The 24,969-nt window shown below is 42.1% G+C and overlaps 1 long non-coding RNA gene across 2 annotated transcripts in view; it reads right to left on the reverse strand.

Annotated features, from left to right (window-relative positions):
• Nucleotides 1–666: 666 nt before the first annotated feature.
• LOC128909257 (uncharacterized) overlaps nt 667–24,969 on the reverse strand; it is a 74,805-nt gene continuing 50,502 nt past the window's right edge. For both annotated transcript variants that reach the window (XR_008466311.1, XR_008466310.1), the window contains exons 5-7: nt 19,102–19,203; nt 16,878–16,964; nt 667–790 (exon numbers count right to left, since the gene is read on the reverse strand). This is a non-coding gene — a long non-coding RNA (uncharacterized LOC128909257). The remainder of the gene's footprint in view (nt 791–16,877; nt 16,965–19,101; nt 19,204–24,969) is intronic.

Below are 24,969 nucleotides of genomic sequence, written 5' to 3' on the forward strand. Positions count from 1 at the left end.
AAACTCTGTCCAGCTTGGCCTCCCAGGTTCGAGCAATCTTTCACTGTCAACGTATGCCATGAGATTGATTCAATTAAGATTAGCGGCACTAGAGAAAAAAAGTGGCATGGTTTACTTTTGATTAGTATTGTCTTTCCTCCCATCTCACACTGGCTCTGACCCCTACAGCCAAGCTAGTTTAAATATATTAGATGATGAAAGTAAATCATTTGTCCAGTATGTATAAGCACAAGAGGAAACAAGCTTAATCACCACTTACATTTTAGATGCTTTTATATCTTTGTACGGATTCTCCTCTCCATTTCACATATTGAATTTAATTTACTTATGATTAACTCTTACTTGTATCTAAAATAGTGACAATGGTACAGTGCTGGAAAAAAGGGGCAGGGTACTAAATACAGTTTACTGCATGAAGTAGTGTAATTCCCAGTACCTACCTTCAAAGGTAGATTAGTTTCTATCCCTCCTGCACCTGAAGTGCTTTAAGAGTATATAAAGGACATTTAGTTCCCGTATCACACATTAGCAGGTAGATTACATCTGAAAATTAGCTAGATATTCAGCATGTTCATCTCACTGCTGTCACCAGCCTGGCCTACATTTTCTGCTGGTACAAATGGAATAAACTGTCTTGAAAACAATAGAACCAGACGTACTTACAGTAGATGAGAGTCTGACTGAAAGCCTGGGGTTTTTTTCCTTACATCGGAATGAAGAAGGAAGCTAATTCGCATATTATCCATTCCACAGAAAAATGTTACGGCATTTTTTTCTATTTTTCAGTCTCCTAGGACATAAAAAGATGAAATTACTTAAAACAGACAGGTATCCTAGGCTTCATGGTAACACAGATAATAATAGGTGAAGGAACACCATAGGCTGATGTGGTTACTTTTTGTCACTGTATAAAAAGGCTTTATTTAGTTCAACGGAATATACCATAAATTTAGTACACAGTGTACAAAAGTACAGTGCCTTTACATTTCTAGAGCTGTCTCTAAATTAAAGGGTAACTAATACCTGTACTGTAATTAAAAATGACCAGAAAGAACAAAATCCCACCTCTAACCACCTCTAACACCAAAACTCTGCAGACCAATATCAACAAACAGTAGCTTTTAGGAACAGCAAAGGCCCGACTCTGACGCAGCAGGGAAGTTTCTCCTGACTTATGCTAAGGTTTCAATCATGGCACAAGGATTTACTTAGTAAAAGGTAGTTATTTGCACTCTCAAATGCTTTATAGTAAGGTACATAAATCACAAGTTTTTTTCCTGAGATAGCTGGAGCAGGATCCTTGTCTGGATCCACGCCAAATAATACTGGTCGAGAGTTGATAGGTAAAGGACATGAACATAGCCTTTTATCTTTGCCCCAAATTCATATTCCAAACCAGTCTCAGCAGTGAGTGTAATGAAATCAGAAGTCTCAGTTCGGTCCCTAGTGGCATTAGTTCACATTATAAAATCATTACACATCATTTGACAATGTTGCGCACTGTTAGCATAGAGAAGAACTTGTTCTGTGTCTCTGGGGGGGGCGGTCCCCACAGAAAAGATCAGGTTTGTGTGTGATGAGGAGGTGCGGCAAGGAGTGCAGCTGGCTGGTTGATAATGAGCACTTTGATGTTTCGCGGTTTTAGTCCCTTAACACTCATCAAGACCAATATTTGTCAGAATACAAAGAGGGAAAAAAGTCAAATTGTTGTTTTCTAAAAGGGCAACTGAGTAACATTTACCTAGTACAAGTTTAAAGTGAAATTCAGATGTTGGAAAATACATGGAATCTATTAAAACACCTTTGTCTATTGCTATTCAAAACATCTTTGACTATTACTATGCTGAAACTTCAATGTAGAAATGTGGATGTTTTCCTATTTCTTTTCTTTTTTCCCTTTTAAAGGCAGATTTACAGCATAACATCTGATCTCACACACTCATCACCATGATACTCTCCGAAGGCCCTGAAAGACAATGGATCCTTCCAATTCAAGCAAAAGAGTGAATGTTTGCAGACTTGGTGTCTCACTGCACATCTGGGGATACAGGAAAACACAGTCAGAACATGCCCTAGTTCACAGCCTCCCCAGCGGACACTGGACTGTTTGTAGCCCACTTACACAGCCTGTACCAGTGTATCTTTAATTACTAGGAAAGAATCCTATCTTTAATTGTAGTCGAAGAAGTAAGTCTCTCTGCAGGCCACAGAGCATGTTCTTTCTCAAGTGAGATGAGCTGCAATCGTAATTGGAATATAAAGAAGCAAGGACAAATCACTAAGCAGTTAATTAGTTCTGCAGTTTTAGTTAAAAGCTATGTTTGCTTTTCAGTCGTGGAAAAATCACCGTTCCCAAGAGCATGGTTGGAATTATCCAGACCGCTGTTAGGAAACCCAGTCCCCCAGGGTCATCTGGAGCACCATGACAGCAGAAACTAAGGATGGTAAAGTCAGGTAAAGCTGGATGGAAGCCATTAATTAGCTATAACATGAGCAATTTCTCATGTGTTGGTCCCATGACAAACTAACTGATGCAAGTCAGGACCAGCGTTGTCCTGTCTAAGCCACGTGCTCCTGTCCTGTGCCTCCAGCTTCTCCACTGAGATGAAATAGCTCAATATTGGGTTAGGCACAAGCCAGAGCCAGGACGATGCTGGGGAAAGAGGAGAGAAGAGAGGAGCACAGCAGCCCTACCTGGACAGGTCTAACCATGGCAGAACCACCGCCTTACTAAGCTACATATTGTACAATCTTGGCTCTGGCCTACTGTAAGCATTACAGCAATTTAAGTGCTTTACAGTAGACTGCAAGGCCTGTTGTCACATTCATTGGCAGAAAGTGAGACTTTGGGCTGGAAAGTGCAAATTCTGGATCTCAGTGATAGCCATCAGCCAGGTGCCCACAAAAGCCACGGCTCAGGCCTTGAACACCGTTACCTTCTGCGCTTGGAGGCATTTTCATTAAGCAGGTTGCACTCCTATGTCATCCAGTTCTCAGGTTCTCATTTTATTTGGGTTTTTGCCTCGTTTTCATTATTTTCTCTGAAAGTATCATGCCACGGCTCAGTTTCATTTTTAAGACTGAAGTTCTGACGCAGTATCAGCACTCGAACAGCTTTGGTTTTAAATAGAGCACCACTTACTTACACTGATAAAATCAGGAGATCTGACAATACCAGACATACTTTAGGTAACTATAAGCCGGTTTGCCCACTGTTCATTTCAGTGCAAATATTTTCAAAACAAAACTAGGGAAACATATTAAAGAAATGATCGTTCCAAGTTGTTCCAAGCCTCTAAACGTTTCTGCTTTAAATTGCTTCTCCGGCAGCTGTAGTTTGGAGGGGGGACGGGTCCTGGAGATATCTGGCTTCATTCACCATTCACTCTTAAATGGTGTAACAGTTTTATGGCCTTTCCCTAATGATCACCCATTGTGTAGTGGATTGCCAATCAAGGATCACTTAATGACAAAACAGAATAATTTAACCCCTATTCAAATGACAATGCCCAGAATTGCCCACGAAAATGGCTTGACACAACAGAGTCGTACAGAAAGTTTTTCGGCTGAATAAGGTAAATAACATTAACAAGCTATTATCCCATCGCTCTTCCTCGCCAGTTACAAAAGACTGACCTTTGAACTTTGAACTTTTTCTTTCACTGATCGCGACCACTATAACATTTGTGTTAGTCATTTAAAACTGCAGGTGTAGCCACTTACAATACCTAATAAAATGTGTAGGCTTCAAGGGAGGAGAAACCGGGGCTCACAGGAACAAAACCGCAAGAATTAGCAAGGGCATTTCAAAAGGATTAATGTCCCGTAATTCTCTCGCAGCAATGACAGGCCTGACACAGTACGGCGCTTTGCTTCCAGTGTCCCACCGAGGACAACTTCTGTCAGGTCCTGGAGCCACCTCTGGCAGCAGCTGGCTGGGAGGCTCCCGGGCCTCCTCTCCTCCACCCCTGGCCCTGCCACCTATACTTCTAGTGTTTTGGGTGCTGACTCTCACCAACCATCTGGTTCTAAGGTTACTTTGGAAAACGTCGCTTGGGTTGCTCATTCATGCAGGTCGTCTTAAAAAAATAATAAAATAATTAACATTGCAGTGCTGTACGTAAGTACTACCAAGAAACAAGTGGAGGTATGCAGTGTGTTCATCCAGTCAGGGAAAGCTAACAGCATCACTTCATTTAGGTGACTGGTCACAAGCTTATGAAAAACATGAAATGAAGTGGTTGAGTGTGATGGGAATTGATGGGCAGGAGGTCTGTAAGTACCTGCAATTCCAGTGGAATTTCCTGGAGGAGACTTAGGAAGAGGGAAGACATGTTTTCAAATCAGATATGACTCCTAAGAATCTGCAATAGGCCAACGGGCATTTTAGGAGCCACACGGAAATTGAAATTAGTGAATGCATTGCTTGTTTTAAACCACAGGCAGAGGTCTGTGGAGCTGAGACAGTGTGTAAAGCGACTGCTCTGCACATCTTTCCATGTCGTGGAACGTGACTGGAAAGACAGCTTGCGTAGCATCAATAACAGGTGCTACACAGTCCCAGGACAGCAAGGTAAGCACCCAGCATCTTCCCTGGGATCTTCACAAATTTTTTTTTGAAATTAAACTAATTAAGGGTAAGTGCAAAAATGAGTAAAATGTTATTAATTTTTATTTTAAATATTTAAATATAATCACTTCTGTCATTTTATGACTCTTGTGTTTACTTCTAAACACATTCAAGTGATTTGCTTTCACTGTTTTTCACAGAAGGTGAATTTAAAAGGCAAATCAGTACAACACAACCACTTATTGGAACCAGATTTTAAATTTGCACAGTACTTATAAGACTCACCTTATAAGAGCAGGCGCAATACCTTTTGATTTATTCGGACAGTCAGAAATAAGCCACCTACATTCCAGATCAAAGTTTCAAAATTATGATCAATTCAGTGAGAAAAACATGCACAGTGTATTTGTCTAGTAAGAAATTTATAGAAACTCAAACACAGTTGTAGATATACTGCAATTACCAAAACAAGTTGATCAAATAAATTTTTCACTTTGAATCATTCATGCAGCTCTATTTTAAATAATTGAAATAATGACTTTATTACTGTTTTGAGCTGAAAATAATATCTAATAATGTAATAACATTATAGATAATGAGTATGTAACAGGAGCTAATCCAATGTAAGAAAAAAAATTGTAAAACAGATAAATAAAAAAATTATTATGAACGGCCACTGAACATCACCAACTATGAAGGGAATTTGGGAATTCTGAACCTATATTGTTTTTTTTAAAAAAAAAGATTTTTTTTCTTTTTTTTTTGCCATCTTTTCTAATGATGCCTCACAAAAGCAGACTGCACCCTGACCCCATCAGAAAGGGCACACCGATCTGCTCTCTTGAGTAGCTACTACAGTCATATGTATATAAGTATTATGTAGACTTCATGCCTAATAACCAACCAGATAAGTCCTAAAGACCTGATCATGGAAACCCAAGCCAGAATTGGAGACCGAGTTCCTGTCTTGGTAATTCAAATTAAACTATCTCTCCACAATGTCAGAATGGATGGTCCAAGGATCCAACGGGGGATCAGCAGCCCTGCCCTTTTTAGTCACAACATTATTTTAAGGACTAGTCAGGAGTGTCCAAACATCTATCAATCCTCAGCAGGTTATCTGAATGAGATGGTCTTTCTCATCAAAAAAGACACAAATACACCTTCACGACAAACTCCTTTCTGGCAAGTTCAGTAGAGGTGATAAAGGAAGAAGGAAAGATACCTTTTATTTTTTTTTCTGAGAAGAAACTGGGTGAGTGTGGGGCATGTCACTGCCTCTGTGCCTCCTTTGCATGAAGAAAATATTGCAGCACTAGAGCTACCAGGGTTCCCAGGCAGAACCTCCCAGCCACAATCCAGTTAGCAAATCTGGACCTTGCTGATGTACAGCGCACCTTGATGAAGGGAAGAAAGGCCTACAATGCAATTGCAGTGTTGACTGATTCAAGACTAGGCACTTCCCATAGTTTCTGGTATAAACGTGTTGAGTTCCGGTAAGGAATTAAATCCCACTGCCACCGTTTTCTTAAGTGTTTTGTTAGTTGTCTTGTGTTTAACATAAAACGCATCCACACAATCCACTAGAAGTAAATACACATTTTACGGAATAGGTTGGATACTCCAAATAATTGCCTATAGTGGCACTGATATAACTAGCAAAGATCTGAGGGAGAAGGACAAAGAAAATTTTCAGAGAAAGTTTCCAAAGAAATCTATGCTTATTCTATAGGTGGATGTCACTTGAGTTGTCCATTTTGGGATAGATATTGGACAGATCAACGCACATGCCATGTGCGTTGAAGTACTTTTAGGCAAATGAACCGAAAGAGAAGTTTAGGGAAATACCAAATATTCAGAATCACTTAAAGCCCCCAGCTTCATTATCAGATATGCACAAACCACTATTTCTTCTAATAGGGCTCTCTCCATTTCCCTGGAATCCCCTATTATGGGTTACTTAAACTATCTGGTGTTAACCACAAATGCTGACCGTGAAGCCCCACGGTGTGATGCTCCAGCTTACTGCAGGGTGAAGATATGTATTGTCACATAAGGATCTGACATCTTCTTATCTCGGGCCTTTTGCTGTTGACATTTGTCACCGGTTCAAAACTTATTATAGCCACCATCTCCGTTTAAATTTACAGATACGTTTTAATTAATCGGGGGCGGGGGAGGGAAGTGTTTATCTCCTGGGTTCCAAGCAGTCGTTATCTCCGGTGTGAAATTTAGGCTGATGAGAATCTGCGCTTCCCACGCCCCAGCTCGACGCCGGCGCCCGGCCACGGAGCGGTCCTGGTCCCGGTGCCGGGGCAGAGCAGTCCCGGTGCCGGTGCCCGTGCCGGGGCTCAGCGGCACCGGTGGCTGGCAGCCGCCGTGGGCTCGGAGGGCTGTAGGGCGCTGCTGCCTAACGAGGGCCCTGCTTAAACAAGTGTGCAGAGCACATCTGCCCCGGCTCTGGGAGCTGGCTCTGTGTGACCAATTCCGCGTCTGAGAGTTAAATTAATGGTAAAGAGTTAATTGTGAGTAAACAATGCCACATTAAGGAGCAGTAAACACAGCAGTAGGGACCGAGTATTCAGTCACAGATGTGGCTGCTTCGGTGCTTTCATTAATGATCGCCGCCGCCCGTCCCTCACGACCGCGCTGTCGGCACTGTCAGTCACCGAAACGCCCCGCTGCCCCCCCGACACCCTCTCACAGGCGCAAGCCACCCGCTGGGCGCCCGCCACGGCATCGCCACCCGCCTCCTGCGGCCGGGGGCCGCGGGACACTGCCCACCGCCCACCCCGCACACCGAGACAGGGATGGAGGTGGAGCGTCAGCTCCAGGAACTTCCATCAGGAGCTTGCTAAACACCCGTATTATTTTTTTAAAACACTGACATGTTTCTCTTAAATTGCTGAGCAACTAAATGCGTGTGTCACGTACCCACAAACATGCACATCTGGGCAGCCTGTGCACAGGCAATTTGGGAACAAAGACCGGAACAAACCCAGATGCTGGCTGCCCTTGAGCAAGTTGCCTCAACTTTCTGGAGCTAAACCCGAGGGAGTCAGAGCAGTTACTACCGTGACCACTCTGCCTTAGTTTCCTCCTTCATAAAATGGGAACAGTCACAATTCATGAGAGCAGGAGGCTCTGCAGTATCTGCAGATCCTGTGAAATGGTAAAAAACACACACCAGCTGAATAAAGTATATGAGAGGAGATCCAGAATTCTTGTTCATCAGTTTGTTTCTCCATTTTCCCTTTACTCCCATCCTCATTGCTTATTGATTTTTGTTTCCAGCTGACATAAGAGCGACAGCCTATATTAAGACAACAGCATCAGTAAAGTCAACATTTCAGAAATCTGCTGTTTGATGATGCACCTTTACCCCTCCAAGAAATGCCTTAGGAAATGCAACCTCTGCTGGAGGGGGACCAGTACTAGGTGGGTGGGCTTCAAAAAATGCTACTCTGCATGATGTCCAGTAGGAGAATCCCTTTCAAAAACAGTGAGATGGATGAGCTGTCATCGACTCGCTTCATCCCCTCCTTTGCAGGACACTCATAAAATGGGCAAAGGACAGTTCTGGTTTGCTCAACACAAGATAAAAATGCGCAAAAGGTGATTGACATGAAGAAACTGGAAGTGTGGTAAACTACACCTCTGGAAGCACCGATTTACTGGAATAACTCAGTCGTGTGTATCCTCTAGTTGCTGAAAGACTAACCACCACTTTAAAACAATTGAAATCCCTATATATTGTGAGTATAAGCTTTTAATTAATTTGCCATACTACACGTATCAACAGCTAGACAGAACTGGAGCTTAACAGCAATTTATCTTCAATCTGGTTTTGAAGCCAACACAAATATTTCTTCATTTCACCCTGCTTTTGACTCACTACGTAAGTAGAAGCAAAAGGGCCCAAACCACTGCTGGCATTAACATCACAAAAGGTGTAACCTGGTTTAAATCAGTGCCACTGACTCTCGTGCCAGCAATGAACTGGGATCCCTGTCTTCACTTGTAGCGCTCTGTAATTAAAAGAATTTGATGTAAGAATGAATGAACATTCTCGCATGAAATGACACAGACAACAGGCTTGCATGGTCCCCAGGCTGCATTTTGACTGCTAGGCAGAGACCTTCCCCCCTTCTGGTTAAGGAAAATGAACCATGGCCTCTCACCAAAGCAGCATGCGCTGTGCAAACCCCATACAAAGGTTCCCACCAAAGTGCTTCCGCTTCTGAACCCAGAGTGGAACAGGAGTCTCTGCTCTGTGTAGACAGCAGCTCCCTCCCACCACGCCAGCCATGGAGGGGCAAGGCTCCCTCTGGGCTTCTCCTCCTCCAGTGAGAAGGACACTCTTATCGATGCTATTAGCAGTGCAAATGAACAGAGATAATTAAAAACAAAACAAAAAACAACAAACCACCCCACCCCCCAAAAAAAAGAAGAAACAACATGTGAGGGAATAAAGGACTTCCCTGCTTATTCTGTCTGGGCTTTTCTGTTGAGATTGTCACCAAGAAGTCACCAGGGCTTTGTGCTGGTGAACACAGGCACCGCCTACTCACGTGGCCATCGCATCAGCATTATACAAGCAGGGCTCTTAGCCTAGACTTGATGTCAGCCGGTAAACGAGGAATTCCCTCTATCCTTTGCCATTCAGCCCCACGCAAGTATTTATAAGGCAAATCTCCAAAATCCAGACACTCAGACGTGAGGAATGGTTCCAGAAGGGTGGAAATCTTCAACAGAGGCTCAAGTGAAAAGAGGATCAACCTTCCTGAGACGGCCGGTCCATATTTGTATTCTCCAGGTTATTCAGTTTTCTTCTGATTATTTCATTAGCTCTTCACTTTTTAATGAGTGTAATCCCACAACTCCCCAAGCATGCACACCACACAGCCTGTCCCTGGAAATTATCTCCCCCTGCCTTTTACAAAAGCTCTCTCACAAACAAACAGCCTGCTCCACGCTGTACACACGTATCCATGTAACTAACACAATTTGCCAATTTGCCAAAGGGCAGAAAACTCTAAGCTCCCTTTATTTGCCTTGCTGCTGAGTGATCTCAGCCCCAGTGAGTAAGAGTCAAGCAGCGAGCTGTGGGGAGATGCCATGCTGCAGCTAAACTCACCTCAGCTGCAAGCAGCAGAGCTGCCATCTTGCTAATCAGCTTTAATTTAGCTGTCTCACAGCTTCATAAGTAAATAAAGACTTACTTAGTGTCAGAAATATCAGTATTTAACCGTAGAGTTAAAAAAGTATGGTAATTAAAAGAGTGCCACAAGTCACAGCTCTGTGCAATCCTAACAGATTGTAGGGTTTGCCTTTTTGAACCTCTCAGCACGTTTAGAAACTTGAGTAAAACAACAAAAGGTGTTAATAGCTTTAAGGGGAGCACCATGCTGATAGATTACCCATTATGGTTATCCACTCACAGCGAAATGGCAAATAGGTTTGATCAATTCGATTTTAATGTAAAGTGGAACTTGAAAAAAAAAAGCAATGAGCAAAGAGAAGACCTTTTGTTGCTAATGTGTCTGAAAAAAGCACTTAATTGAGGTCATAATAATATTAGCAGTTATCACCATCAATAATTCAGCCTTATTTATTACTACACGGTAAAGTTCTGTCAAACAGGAGTCGTTCAGGCTTTGTTATACATGTTAACATGAAGCTAGCTGTTGGATGATTGGTATATATTTCACCAGCTGCTCAAAACTGCGGGATAGCAAGAACTAATGATATTCTTTCTTGGTCCTTGCATTACACAATAGATAATTTGCTGTATGCAGAAATATACGTTACAAATATAATAGTCCCGCATAAAGTATGCGTAATAAAAAAAGCATTATATCTGAAACAGTGACTGACTAATCTTGCCTGAGCTATCTGTCATAAGGAAAACAATTTCAATTCCTGCATGATTTAGTACTCTACAGCAGGAGAAACATAAATTCTGCCTCTTCACACAGTTCTAGTCACCTGTGATTAGTTATCTTTAAAAAATCTAAACGAATGTATAATTGTACAATTATAGATGCTAACTCCAGTGTTAAAATTTAAAATGTATTAGTCTCGTAAAATGCCTCATTAATCTCTGGGTCTTAAAGGACACACTTGTCCGGTAATGAGCCAAATGCAGGAAATATGTGTGTGATGGTGGATGGGGGAATATTATCTCCTAAGTATTTTATTTTTTTAACCTTACAATCATTTTATTCCTGCCAAATCTGTTTACCAAACACAAAGAAGTTGTCAGTGAAAAAGTCAGTTGTAGTTCTCTGGTCATTAACTACGGAAATAAGCTGTTTTGAAGAGATTAGTTTTTCCTTATACACGATATTCATGGATTTATAACAGCTATATAATTACTGACTGGAACTGCAACCAGGACGGTTGGGCAGGAATATTGATCTCTCCCTGTCTGCTAATGACCGCTTCTCCCCTGCGCTGATGGCAGGAAGCCTTCTATTAGGTTTCTACCACCTTCCTTAAGGAAAAAAAAATAAAGAAAAGGAAGATCATAGGGGCACCTGTGAAAAACAAAGCTTATCCCACTCAGAGCCTGACAGGCGGTGGCATCAGCCGCCGCGGCGTTTGGTGCTGCCGGTGGGGAAGCCCCAGTGCGGGGTTGCAGGGAGTCCCGGGGCTGCGAGGGAGGGAGTGATGCGGCCCCTCGCAGAGCTAATCCACTTGGCAGCAGCGAGATGGCTCCTGGAAGGAGCTAAAGTAGACTGACACAATGGCCTGCGAGGCATTAAAATGTAGGAATTAAAAACTGTTAAATTGCACAGAGGGATTCTTAACCTCAGCCCTTTGGCAACACAGTGATGCTTCTTCCCTTTTCTTCTCTCTCGCCCCTTCTTGAAAGTGCCATACGCGGTAGATTTATTTTTTTTCCAGATGCCTCACTGCTCAGACCTCACTAATTCTGGATGCCAGCCCCTCGCCGCACACAACCCCCGGTAATGACGGCTATAAAGCGTCTGAACGCCTGCCTCGGGAAAATACTCTCGCCTTCTGCTCCTCGCCGTGCGGCCCCTCCGCCGCCCCACTCCCGGCCTGCCCCATTCAATGGCCGGAGCGCTCAAAAGCACATCTGGATTCATAGATTTGAACCTTTTGATCCCGCAAATGTAACAGCTCCAGCCAAGCCCTTCCTTTGCAATTGGTGCTGTGCGGATTCCCCACCCAATTTGAATGAGAAAGATGAGGCGCTCTGTTGTTTAAATGGACAAGCAAATGTTCAAAACGATTTTAAACTGTGGACCATTATTGTTTGCCCTGGAGCTTAAGTGGATGTGTGGTTTTTTGGTTTTGGTTTTTTTTTTCCTTTCCCTGAAGCTCAAGTTGTCCTCAGGCTCAACAAACTGTCATGAGGTTGATGACAATAATGGTGTATCACCCAGCCAGTTTGTAGAGAGCTACCGAAATAGACCCTTCTTCTTCCCTGGCTGCTGGGTCGCTTTGGGGTTTTTGTTGTCTTTAAACAGCGTGACATTTTAAAAGTTATTAGAGCATTAATGCTGCTTTTTAATGAATAAAGCTTTATAAAACTACTGATATGGAATTAACATAAGTTTACCTCTCAATGCAAGTCTCTTTTTTTTTCTATTTTACTATCCATTACTTCATTAAATCAACACTGAAAAAGACTAGCCTTGCCAAATTTCTCACTGCACATTCAACTGTTTGCCCATGACAGTATTTGAATGTGCTTATTATTTCTAGTAAAGCCCTTATCATTTTCACTGTGAAATTTAAATCACCCTGATCCAACTCTTCTTAGCTAAAGTCAGCTTTATCAACCACAAGAGATGTGGGATTTTAAAAAGATCTGAGTAAATTCACATTGTTTGGATAAACTCATTCAGGGGGTTCAGCAAATGAAAGCTGAAATAGATATGTATTCCAAGGAGGTTATGGATTGCTCAAAAACAAAGAAGTTAAAGCATAATTTAAAAAAAAAAAAAAGGGGGGGGGGGGAAGTTGATGGTATCAGTATCTTTTTAACGAGGGCATTCACTGCCCAGATTTTGAATTGGTATTTTTCTGCCTCTACAATAATTCAGGTGAAAAGTGAAAAAAAACATTAAACTGATTACACAATTTTTTTTTTTTTTTTCTCTACAATCCACTCTGCTACGCTATCTGGTCAGTGTCGTGCTATCAAAAATGTTAAGGGCTGCATTTATGCATTATCCCACAATTTAAGTAACTGTGTATCATGTATATTTAAAACCATCTCTCTGTAGTTTTAATTATCTCAGTCTGCAGGGACAAAACGCAGCTCCCATGCCTGAGACCGAAATGAAAGTGCTGCACGCTGACAGCTAAGATGTCTGTCCTAGCTTGTTGAGATTTCCTGTAAAATTTGCATTGAAAAGGCAGCTTTAAATATACTTAAAATAAAAAGAGCATTTGCATCTAATTTGCTACACTTGCAGTATTAAAGTTTTATCTGAATAAAGACACGTCAAATGGATTTATATAGTTAAGCTGATAGCTTTTAAAGTCAACACAGTAACATCAGCTAAATTCAACAAAGTAATGGCAGCAGCTAATGGCATTTATTAGTTTATCATCATTTACTTAAAAACCATAACGCAGATCATTTTATTTTCACATTACTGTTTGTGATTCTTTGACTCAGTTTGTATTGATTCCACAAATTATGGCAGAAACTGACATTTATCTAACAGAGTTTTCCAAGCTATAAATGTTGGCTTTAGTGGGAAGCAATTGAACGCTTGACACACAATGGTTTGAGCCATGCTAGAAACAACCATCTTCAAATAAACACATTTGGCAACCATTTTAAAATACGATTGTTGCTTGTCTGATACTGACAGAAGGGGTTTTGTTACTGATAAGGCTCTTATTACAAACCGCTGCCTATGTAATCTACAGCTTCATCACACGAAGTGCTAAGCACATTCACCCCAGCCCAGCAAAGTGCTGAAGCATTAAGCTTTGTTTTAAAGATATGCATAATAGCAAGTAAGTCTTTTTACAGCACTTCTCTTCTGCAGACGTCAAAGAACTTCACAAAAGAGATCATCGCTGCTTACACAGAAAGAAACTGAGGCTGAGAGAATCCAAATCACACACAGTGCTGCAGTGGGACTCGATGCCGTGAGTCCCAGTTTAGTGTTCTGCACGTTATGTCTTACCTCATGCTCCTGTTGACTTCCAAGTGTTATCATAACTTGCCCAGTCTTCAGTGGACCTACTTGCCAAAGGCACATGCTTATGATAAAGATTGTTGAAGGGGCCTGAATGTTACAGAACAGTCTTTTGCAAGTCCATGGTAAAAAGCAGGGTTTATGAATCATACTCTCAATTCTGCTATAGCTCCCCATTTCCCCCTCTTTTTAATAATAATTACTGAGACCTAAAAATTTGCCAGGAAATACTACGCAATATTTTATTGCCACCATAAAAACTAAGCACCCACACAGTTCAATTTGTAAATATTTTGGGTGCGGACACCTACATGTCAGCACTCAGTTTTACAACTGCGCTTGAAAATTACATCCAAAGTTTCCAATCCTGAGACCTATTCTCCTCCTCAGTGACATCTACGCCTGTTCTTCAGTGGAAGGAAAAAACCCAACTGAGTTGGAGATAGAGTTTATTTTCAGAACTACGCATAGAGGTCAACATTCTTGCTAACAGGAGGCCCATGTCTAATTCCCCATGTCATATCCTAAACCTTTAATTCTAAAGAGATCACCAACTTCTCTTTTTTTTTCTTTTTTTTTTTTTGTTAGCAAGGCCGTATTCCCAAGAAAAGTGACAATCACAAGTCACATTTGGCAAGAATTTGAAATGATCGTGCTTTGTTCATGCCATTTATTATAATTCTCCCATACCAATGGGCTTTGTTCTACTGTGTCCTCACCCTGAACTCTGGCTTCTATTTCAGCACACATTTGTAATTCCCTATCGCTGGGCTGAAGAGCACAAACCTCTGGCTCACCAGAACAGCCTGAGACAGCTGGAGCAATAGATTCGGAGGCATACGCATCCTTCTTGAATCGCCACCTCACAGCTGGCCAACTTTCTGATGCGTAACTGCCAGATCGGCCAAGGAGGAGTGAGAAGGATCTAAAAATTGTATTGACCTTCACTTGGAGCCCCAGCCTGACCTCATTCAATTCAATAGGAATTCTGTTCTTATTTTAACAGCAGCTGGATCGAGTATTTATAAGGTTTTATTTTATTGAAGGTTAGTAACGAAAAACTACTGCAAAAATTGATTTGGGGAAAAAAAAACGCCATTGAGTAAAACCATTATTTCTTTTGCTATATTCCTATATTGCTCTCTTCCTTCATTTCAAGTTGCAACCTTCTAAAAATGCATACCCTATTTTACAGCTGTTTCAGTCATGCTGGACAGGATGACAATCCCAGAAGTTTCCACTAGCCACAGAGACAAGATGCATTCTGCTTGGGGCTGGAAGGGAGACAGTGCCTCTAGCAAGACTCCTCCGGTGGAGAATATTATGGCACAAGTGTTCAGAAACAAAAGCCCAGAACCAGGTAGCAACAGCGCTGCAAACAGCATCAATGTTTAAGAAGTAGGGCAGCTTATAGAGAGATAGCTATATTCAAAGTCGGAGAGAAAAAAAACAACCTCTTGGTTTTCATCCAAATGCAAATAGAAAGCCAACGCAGCTGCTGAAGAACTGGTTCCTGCCAGCTCCACCTGAGAAACAGGGCATTTTGCACAGCGGTAGTTAGAGTCTCCACACGGCTTTGAGGTACAGCCCCTGAGCGGTTTAGTTTGACCTGAAAACCCCAGGGCATGGGAGAAGTTTCGAATCCCTGATCACAAACGGGCTGGAGGAACTGTTCCGAGCAGTAATCCCTCTAGAGTAACACGAAGTGGAGCAACCTCACTAAGTTCACGTCCTTTCAGTCGCATCTCACTATGTTATGGTGACTTTTCCTTTTTATTTCAATCTTAGACTTCAAACAGCTCATTCCTAACTTGTGCTAGCAATGGCTTTTCTCCACTTTCATTCTCCCCCACTGAGGCCCTTCCTACCCCACATGGGAATGAAACAACAGCACCCCAGCTGGTGTCTATATTGTAGCAGGCAGGATAATGTCAACCAGATACAGGGCCACATCCTCAACCGATGCAAATTATCCTAACTTCATTTACTTCAGTGGAGCTCTTGGTGTTTTCTATCAGATAAGGATGTGGACTTTAGCATTAATCCTGTGCAGAGCAAAAACCCACCATTTCAAGCTTCATTATGAAACAAGTGCTACATTAGCACTGAGCATGGAAAATCTCAGAATTTCCCTTTAATGATCTTGAAGATTACGTGCAGCAGGAAAGAAGTAGTGGGAAATTTGTCATAAATATCACTGAATATTTTTAATAGCTGAAAGCTAGGCTTTCTTTAACACTCTTGCCTGAAAAAAATAGAGACTATTCATTAACTAGGAAGCAAGGGAATTGGTTTGTCATTATATTATGCCTGTGAGACAGAACACAATGGAAAAACAAAGTTCTCAGGCCTGGAGACAGCATAGGCTTAGAAAAAAAGTAGGTGGGCAAGCACAGCCATATTAAAATATAGTATGTATAAATATGGAAATTACTCTGAAAAATCTCAGGATGCACTTATTAAATATTGGCTGTTGCAGCCTGTTCTTTTCTCATCCTTGGCAACCCTTTTAGTCACTACACATCATCTGACGGCAGCAGGAAATACCTGTGATGGTGACTTGCTTTTCAGTATCTCTAGTGACAGCTGGAGACAGCTTACATGAGTGGAGTCTGCAGTGGACTCCCCCCGCTCCCTGATTGTGTCTAGTAGGTGCACAGAACACTGTAATTTTGAGAAGGCATCAGAGCACTGCTGCTGGAATTGACTGCTATGGCTTTATAACTCTACAGTGAAAGAAAACATACCTCAAATCAACCTTAACGCCATTTTCCAAGCCATGGTCTATGCTTCTGCGCTGCCCCAGTCTGCTCCACTACGTGTGCATCTCACAAGAATACCTGAGGTTGGCTTAGGCTTGAAGAAAGACCTCTAACACTGTCCTGACCTCGGAACAAGAAGTGGCATCCCATTTCCTCTCAAAGCAGCCACGGCAATGGAAAACATTGCAGCTTTGCGCACTGCCTCAGCATGCTTTTATGAGTGTAATCCATACCGACACAAAACCTTGAGAAGTGTCCGTGTAACGAGAATAATGCTTGACAGGAGGACATAAAGAACTAGTCAAGAAAGTTGTAGTTGTGATAGTGTTTCTACAAGGAGATCGATCAGCTTACTTCCTTAGATGCAAAGGTTGTGTGATGCAGAAGCACCTTCTCTCATTCACAGGAGCTGGAAGTCTGCTATGAACTACATATTATTTGCTAAAAAGAAACAAACAAAAAATATTGTGAATACATTTCTTCTGTGGGAAAGAAATTCACCCAGTATGTAATGCTGTATTTCACTGAAGTTTTTAGCAGAATGAATACTCTGGAAAGCTTCACTTGAAAAAGGGAACTGGCAAGTACTGCAGGCTTTATAAAAATTATCAGTTCACTTGGATTGCACTGGGAGATGGTCGGAGGAGTTTTTTGCATGGCTAAATTTCATTACACTCCCAAATTGTGCTGCCATACATAATTTCACTTGCACTTGTCTACAAAAAATCTTTGTATCTCTATTTCCACAAAATTATACCCACCTTGTATCCTCACCCTGCAGAAATCTTTGAATATAGGGAAAAGAGCCCTTCTTTCTTTCTTTTCCTTAGACCCTCTTAATGACAAGTTTGCTCTCTTTTTGGAGTCAAACTTTTGCCAAACAAAAAAAACAACAACAAAACCTTTGTGAGAATTAAAGGAATGAATATGCAAACCAGACAACCCCAAACAGCCAAATAGGAAGAATAACAATAGAATTGTAATTAAAACATTACCATTCACTTTATGGACTGATTGTATGCTCCCCTTCCCCTCTCCCTTCTGAACCAGTCTTTCATTTAGAGTTGGAGGGAGCAACAGAAACCTCTTGGTCTCAGCTGCCAACCAGCAAGGCCTAAGACTTATAAAGCAAGTAAGTTCTGTCTGTGCGTGGCTCGTGAGCTCCTGTGTATGCGTTTACTGAAGGTTGGTTTCCACACAGCCATTACATCGCATTTTTGAATACCAAAGATTCAAGTCTTGAGAAACTGTTTTCCTCGCTTATCACCAAATAATGTGCCAAGTTGAAAAACTATCTTCAGTGATCTGCTAATCAGTCTTTCCTACTATGGTCTACTCTATTGTCTACATTTGAGATAATGAATATTAAAATTGCACAATTCATCCCACAGGGTGTTTTTCAAATTACACAGAGCACAATAGAATCCCTTTTCTTGCTGTTGAAATTCCACCTTCTTTAGGGTGGAAACACAGGAGATATGGATGAGTGGAACATAACACTGTGCAGCAAAGAGGGGAGGAGAAATCCACGCAAATATAGCAGGGAAAACCCTTAATCTTACAGAAAAATGAAAAGGTCATTGAATCTTTGCAGCCTAATTTGATATCTTCAGCCACCACGCACAAAATCAAACGTGTCCATGTGTAAATCACCAGCTGGCCAGCTGCATGCAAACAGAGCAGGTTGCTTAAACAGCGACAAGATCAGCATGCAAGATATTGAGGCTCGCACATATATTTTGATACACACGCAAGACCGAAAGGACTATCTTATAGGAAAAGAACAAGTGCATACTTGCATGCTTAGGTCCAAAAGACAACCCTTCCCCTAAACAACAGAACACAACCCCGGAGAGCTGAAAGGCAGCGTCAGCCTGGCTGGGCACTGACCAGAGATCCAGCAGGCCTGGGAATGCCTAACTTGGTGTTTAGATCCCAAAACGTCTGCTCTCTGGAAACCACAGAATGACAGAGAGTTTCACTTCACTGGAGTTTGGTTTTATAATAAAATTATTTCAATTTATTAAATAAATAACAATTCTTTAGAATGGCAAAAATTCGCAAAGGCAGTAAATTTGAACAGAACTTTTGAAAGTGATCCAAAATGGCAAAACTCCTAGTGGGTTTGGTGAGAGGAGAGGCCCACACTGAAGACGTGTTTTCAAAGGTTTTAAAAACTGTACCTCAAGAAAATTTCAACTCCAGAATCAAACAGAAAATCCTTTCCAAAAGCCTATCCTGAACCCTTCATCCATTTATAATTAGACAGGCGGAATATTTAGCTCACACTTCCATGCTCTTTTCAGATCATAAGAGAATCTCCAACATTTCATCTAATAAGCAGAAACAGAGGCTGCTGCCAGTGGGGCAGGCATGGAGGGTGGGTACCTCCATACCCTGCAACTCCAGTGGGAGCTCAGCACCCCCTTCCCTCCCATCCAGAACTCTGCATGTTGCAACATCCGTCTTTTTAAAAGAAAAGGGAAAATACAGTGTATCGTGTTAACTTCCCTCCTTCTTTAAGATATACTGTACAGGTCATAACTTATCCTTTTTAATAAAAAAGAAATAAATTTACCTTTTGAGTGTCATTTCTGACTACTGCTGGCCCTTTGCTAAAGCCACAGGGCTTCACAGTAGACAGCCTGATGGAATTCCAGTTCACAGCTTAATTTTCCTCCTGATAAAAGAGACAAAAAGTTCCTTTCAGTAAAAATAAAATTTAATACGGTCCGCAAATTTGATATATTACAACCTCCGACCTCAGCTTAATTGTTCACAAAGGGCTAACGGTACCGCTGGCAAGTAAATGACTTCTACAGAGTGTTGCAACTCTGATAGCTCAAGAGAAGGGGAGCAGCAGTCTGACAGATAATCAAAATTTTTAATGTGAACCATAGTGAGAGAGGTTATTGAGAGCACACCCAGACTGTAGGAGCCTTCCACAGCTGCCATGGTAGCTCCTTAGGATGAGAAATGCTTAAACATCATCCTCACTCAACTTCGTTAAGTGTTGTTGCTGTTAGTTACCAACCAATACAGAGTCTGACACTTTACAGCAACAGACAGAAACGATGTGGGACTTACAGAGACAGAAACATGGTACTTAAGTTTCTTTGAGGCCAAACCTGCCCCCAGTTCTGTGGCCCTGAAGAGCTTTTCTTAGAGATTGACAAGGAACTGAGGGAAAGAGTATGAAGATAAAAAGAAAGGAGTCATGCAAAAGCATCCACCGCTGTCCCATGGTGGCCGACCTTCTAAAGGCTACTGCGAGTGCAGGACGGCAGTGAGGCAGACGGGTCTGCCACTGCTTACTCAGGTTTGCAGAGGGCCATAGACGGCAGGGACAAGGGAGGGTGGAAGAGAGGCAAGGGGGAAGAAGTGGTGTTTGTCCTGGATGCTTGGATTTGGTAAGTTAGGGAAGGACCGGACTTCTTGCATTATAACACATACTCCACCTTACTGTCTGGAGAGTGCCAAAACTGAGCACTTGGCACACTGCGGGTAGACACGGGAATATTTAATTTATGCTTCTTGGTTAAAGTTATACAGCTCAACTTCAGATCCCTTTTCCTACTGAAACTCACACATTGTTGTGCTGGGTTGACCTCGGCCAGATGCACACTCAGCCGCTGTCTCGCTCCCCCTCCTCAGCAGCACCAGAGGAGAAAATAAGATGTTTCGAGATAAAGACAGGGAGATCAGTTACCAATGGTTGTCATAGGCTGGATTTAGGGAAAATTAATTTAACTGATTGCCAATTAAAATAGATTTGGATAATGAGAAACAAAAAATAAAACACCTTCCCCCATGCCACCCATTTTTTCCAGGCTCAATTTCACTCCTTTGTTCTGAAGTCAGCAGAGACCTGCGACACACGGAGCTGGTGTGGGGAGAGAATGAGCCCATGGAGTCTAAGGGACCATACTGACAATGTTACCTAACAGGTCCCTATGTTCTCCTTGTACTGGGAGCACACAAAGCAAGTTACTCCTTGGTCAGGAAGACAGCACGATCTGTAAGCCGGTTTAGCTCGTTGTCTTTATTATATTGGACAAAAGCAGGAAAATCACATAGCTGTCCTGGCAGTTGATTTGGTAACTAAAGGACTTGTACAGATGAGCAGATGCTCACCTGCATAGTCTAAAGCAAACCAAAATCAGTACCGTTCCTGTTCCTCCGGGATATTGAGAAGCCAGCAGCAACAAACCCCATTTATTTTCTCAGTGTTAATCTGGTAGGATTTTGGAGCTGCATAACATGATGAAAAGAGCATACCTATTAAAAATACAGTAGCAGTGTGCATGCATGCCTATAAAGGGAGAGCACTTGCTGAAGCGCTTACATTTACACCTTCCCAGGCACAGGTCGTTAGCAGATATACAGATAGTGCTGAACACAGTTTCCTCCTCCTCCTCCTCCTGATTCAGTGTGGGGTCAGCGACATCAAACAGCTCCCACAGAGAGCACTTGCAGCCCCCAGAGACCACCGACAATTGCATTTGTTCTGGCAACTGTCGCTCACCCTCAGGGTCTGCTCCACAGTGGGTTGCCACTCGCGGGCTGAGGCTGGCAGCACAAAGAAACCCAAACTGCCTTCTACTAGAAAAAGGAATTATAAACCCCACGTGCCAGGTGGGAGGGGTAATGCCTGACGCCTCCTCCTCCTCCGAACATGGAGGACCACAGGGACCTCCGTGCTCCCCTGCACAGGCACTCCCCAAGCCCCGGAAGGATCCAGCCTCTCTGGGATCACCCTTGCAAACACCACATCCAAGGAGCAGCACCATCGCCCCAGTGCACTAATTCCACCACGTACCATTGACAACCATGGTGTTTGGCTCCTTGACAGGCAAAAAGGGCGGTGAAAACTATACCTGCCTTCATGTTGGTGAAAGACCAACAGCCACCTGCACATGCAAACCAAAGGGAAAGAATGTTTTTGGATGAGAGGGTGTCTGCAGCTAAACAGAGCCAAAATCACCAGCCTCTTCCTAAATTAGGGATGCTGATATATCCAGCAGCCACTATTCATATTGGTTGTCTCAATGTCACTGGAAAGCAACTACCAAAGCCTTCAGAAGTTCATATTTCAATTTTAAAGCTCAGGCTATTTTAGCTAATGCCCCCAAGGCAATTGTCTGGTCAAATGTCAGAGTTTATATTGCTGAATGAAACCTCTATGTTTATGAGATCTCTGCAGTTTCGGAACCACATTAGACTCCGTTTGAGCTTCTCAGATTATACTGTGTTGTGGATATCTTCTTTTTTCCCCCCTCTGTTTGGAACATATCTCAATCTCCTCGTATTCCTACAAACCATTGAAAAATCTCTCTCTCTCTGTCATGTTTGAATATGAGTTTCATTGTTGTGAGATTTTCCCCCACTAATTCACTTATTTAAAAAAAAATCTTTCCATTGATGTTGTTTCTGTATGCTTTCGAGTCTAATATCCTGCAAATTGGTAATTTATTTACTTTTTCTGTAGCAAAACATTGCCTGGATTTTGGTCTCTTATGACTAATGCCAAGCTTCAAACTTCATTTTAACTCTTTGACCCCCAGGATTCCCCTTCTTTTTCATTTCTCTGAGGTTCTTGGGTTTTTTTTTCCCCAGTCGCTGCATTACTGACACCAGGGCTTGGCTCCTTTGTTTTGGTACAAGGACAGTGCAAGTGTTACCTGTTGCTGCAGATTAGCTCTGACAACTGGCTTCCATGTGTGTTGTGCCCTGCCCACGTCCACGGGCTGCCACCGTGCTGATTGCGTGTTAGTGACCCAGTGCTCATGTAACTGGATATAAGGCATTTGTATCCTTACATATCAATTCAAGTCACATAGCTTGAAAGCACTTCTTGAGCTGCAAACTTCAAAAAAAACCCATGTTTTTTCAACTACTGTACTAGAGCACTTGCTCCTCTGGCAGACCTGAGTCACTAAACCTTTTTTGCCATTTTTCCTAGCAGTGGGTTTGTATTCATATTTTTAATTTCTCCTCTAGTCTGGGGTCTCTATATTTCTGAGTACCCAGCTCATGAGACTTACAAGCTAGTAACAAATTTCATGCACTGTTAATCCCACTGAATTTATTCAAAAAGCTCGAGATGGACACCAAAACTATGGGCATGTGTTTTTTGAAGTTTGGTCTTGACAGAAGACTTTTACTTGGCCAGAGAAGCTGGACTGCTACACCATATGGAAGAACAGCACCGATTTTGGTGATGGACCCACGAGTGTTCCTATTGCAGAGAGTTTTCCTACCAAAGGTTTTAACTTCTATGCTCTACACTTTATTTTGTTAATATATAAAGGCCACTCCTTGAGCAGGCTGTATTGAACACTCTCCTCTACAAGACCGAATCTAAATAATACACTATCTAATGAAAAGCTACCTCTTTAAACACAGAACTGAGTGAATCCACTTTCCTGTTTCTCCTGGGCATGGTTCTGTGACCTACAGTGGCACACGGCTGCAGCACCTTGGCACCCACTTCACCCACCCACGAGAGCTCCCTCCATTCCTCTTGCAATTGCAGCATGTGTCGGAAATAGGACAATGTAAAAGGAGTATTTTAGTTGCAAAAGAGAGAGCACAGTAAGGTTCACAGTATACTTTTTCCTTCTATAGTCAAGGTTTGACTTTTTTAGCTTTGTTCTCATATTTCTGTTAGATCCTCTCCATCCTTGGGAAAGCAATAGGTACCAGATGCTGACAAGATAGCACTGAGCTAGGCCCAGAAGTTAAATTTTCATATTATCTTTCATATAATGAGCATCTGTACTTTTTCCATTTATTTGTCTAAGCAAGTTCCTCCATTTCCTTCTGGTATTTTTTTTTAAAATATTATTGGCTGATACCCAAGTAGGTAAAGTATTTCAGTGCCATTCCATCTCTAGGTTCAAATACAAAAAAAAAAAGAAAGAAACGGTGTAAGGTTGATCACACACTTGTTATTAAGTCAAAGCCGGATTCAAGCGTTTGTGTGAGGTAGAATTATCTCATTCTTTTTGTCTGTGTCTTTCTGTGATCTACCAGTCAAGTATGTGATTGGATTTCAGCTCAACAAAACCTTAAATTACACACCTATTGTGCCTGAGCTAAGCCTAGTTTCACAGCACTGGAGAAGGCTCCTCACTGCTCTTTTGGCACTGTTCGATCTGGCTTCTGCTATCATCCGCAGGTTGATGAATGAGTAATAGGATTAGAAAGTCTCATCTCTGAAATGCTGTAATTGTCACATTTGGTGAATTGACAAAAGGCCCGGGTGATGGAGAGGTGCTCCGTAATGTAAAGTCATACGTTCAACCTGCACTCACCAGCCAACACTAAGAGAATGGGAGGAATAAAAAGAATCCCTCCAGCTCTCCATTTGCCCAACATACCCAGATACCTGCACGCTCTAAATTAACCTATTATGCATGAGTTTTTTGGAAAGCAGAGTGCTCTGCCTCTTAAAGGATCTTATCTCACTGCGAGGAAGATGATATACTTGTTGATTCTTTGGTTAGTGCAGGAGATTAAAAAGTCTAGGAGGGCTGGGAGCAGGGAGCAGACTTTCCCGTCCTCCCCAGTAATCTTAAATTCAAAAGACCAGGGGAGAGATTTTCCCCCAGGCAAGCAGAAAAGCACAGCTCAAGCCACAACTCAGCAGTTGAGGATCTGAGCCTCCGTATTCATACAGACTTGCCTTTCCATCCACCATCAAGGAGGATCAGTGGCACATTGGTTCTGACACAGAAATTCCACACTTTTCTCTCTGTAGACCCACCTATATCAGCCAAGGTGCATCTGAAAATGGACAAAGTTTTCAGTGCCTCCCATTCTGAGTCTTATTTCAAAAGGGCAGATCTCCAAAGGGATTTACAAGCCAAACTTGGGTAGATGTGTTAGTAAGGCACACTGGGAACCTACCTGCCTGAAGAGCTATATGAACATAGTACTGAAAAGCCTAACAGCAGAAGACAAGCAGAACAGATAAGTAAAACCTTTCTGTTTTTTCTTTCTCCTGTTTACTGTTTTAATTTCCACTGTTTACAAGCAATGGCAACATGCCTGTTTTTAAATAGGACGGAAAATTAAAAAATACGGAGGGGTAGTTCTCTATTCTAAAGTACCATCAGCACAGCCTTCTCCTGAGAAATGGCTTCCTGCAGTGCATACAAGTTAACACAGAACTTTATTCCCATTCAGCTTTTATTAAAAAAGAATATCAAAAGCCAACATCACTTTTGCTGAAAGAATGTGTCCCCAAATGCTCTACAGACGCAGCATGTGAGGTCAACATTCGCCATCCCCTTTCTCTGTCAGTGCAAGTTTCATTTTAATTACAAGTGCATGTTTTGCACATTGTAAAACTACCCCTGGCTCTGACCACCATAAGAAAAGGAACATTTAGCTCAGGAAACAGTAGCTGACCCTGTCTGCTCTTTTTCTTCCTTGGCATCAG

This window comes from Rissa tridactyla, chromosome 4 (assembly GCF_028500815.1).
Source record: "Rissa tridactyla isolate bRisTri1 chromosome 4, bRisTri1.patW.cur.20221130, whole genome shotgun sequence".
NCBI classification, from domain to species: domain Eukaryota; kingdom Metazoa; phylum Chordata; class Aves; order Charadriiformes; family Laridae; genus Rissa; species Rissa tridactyla.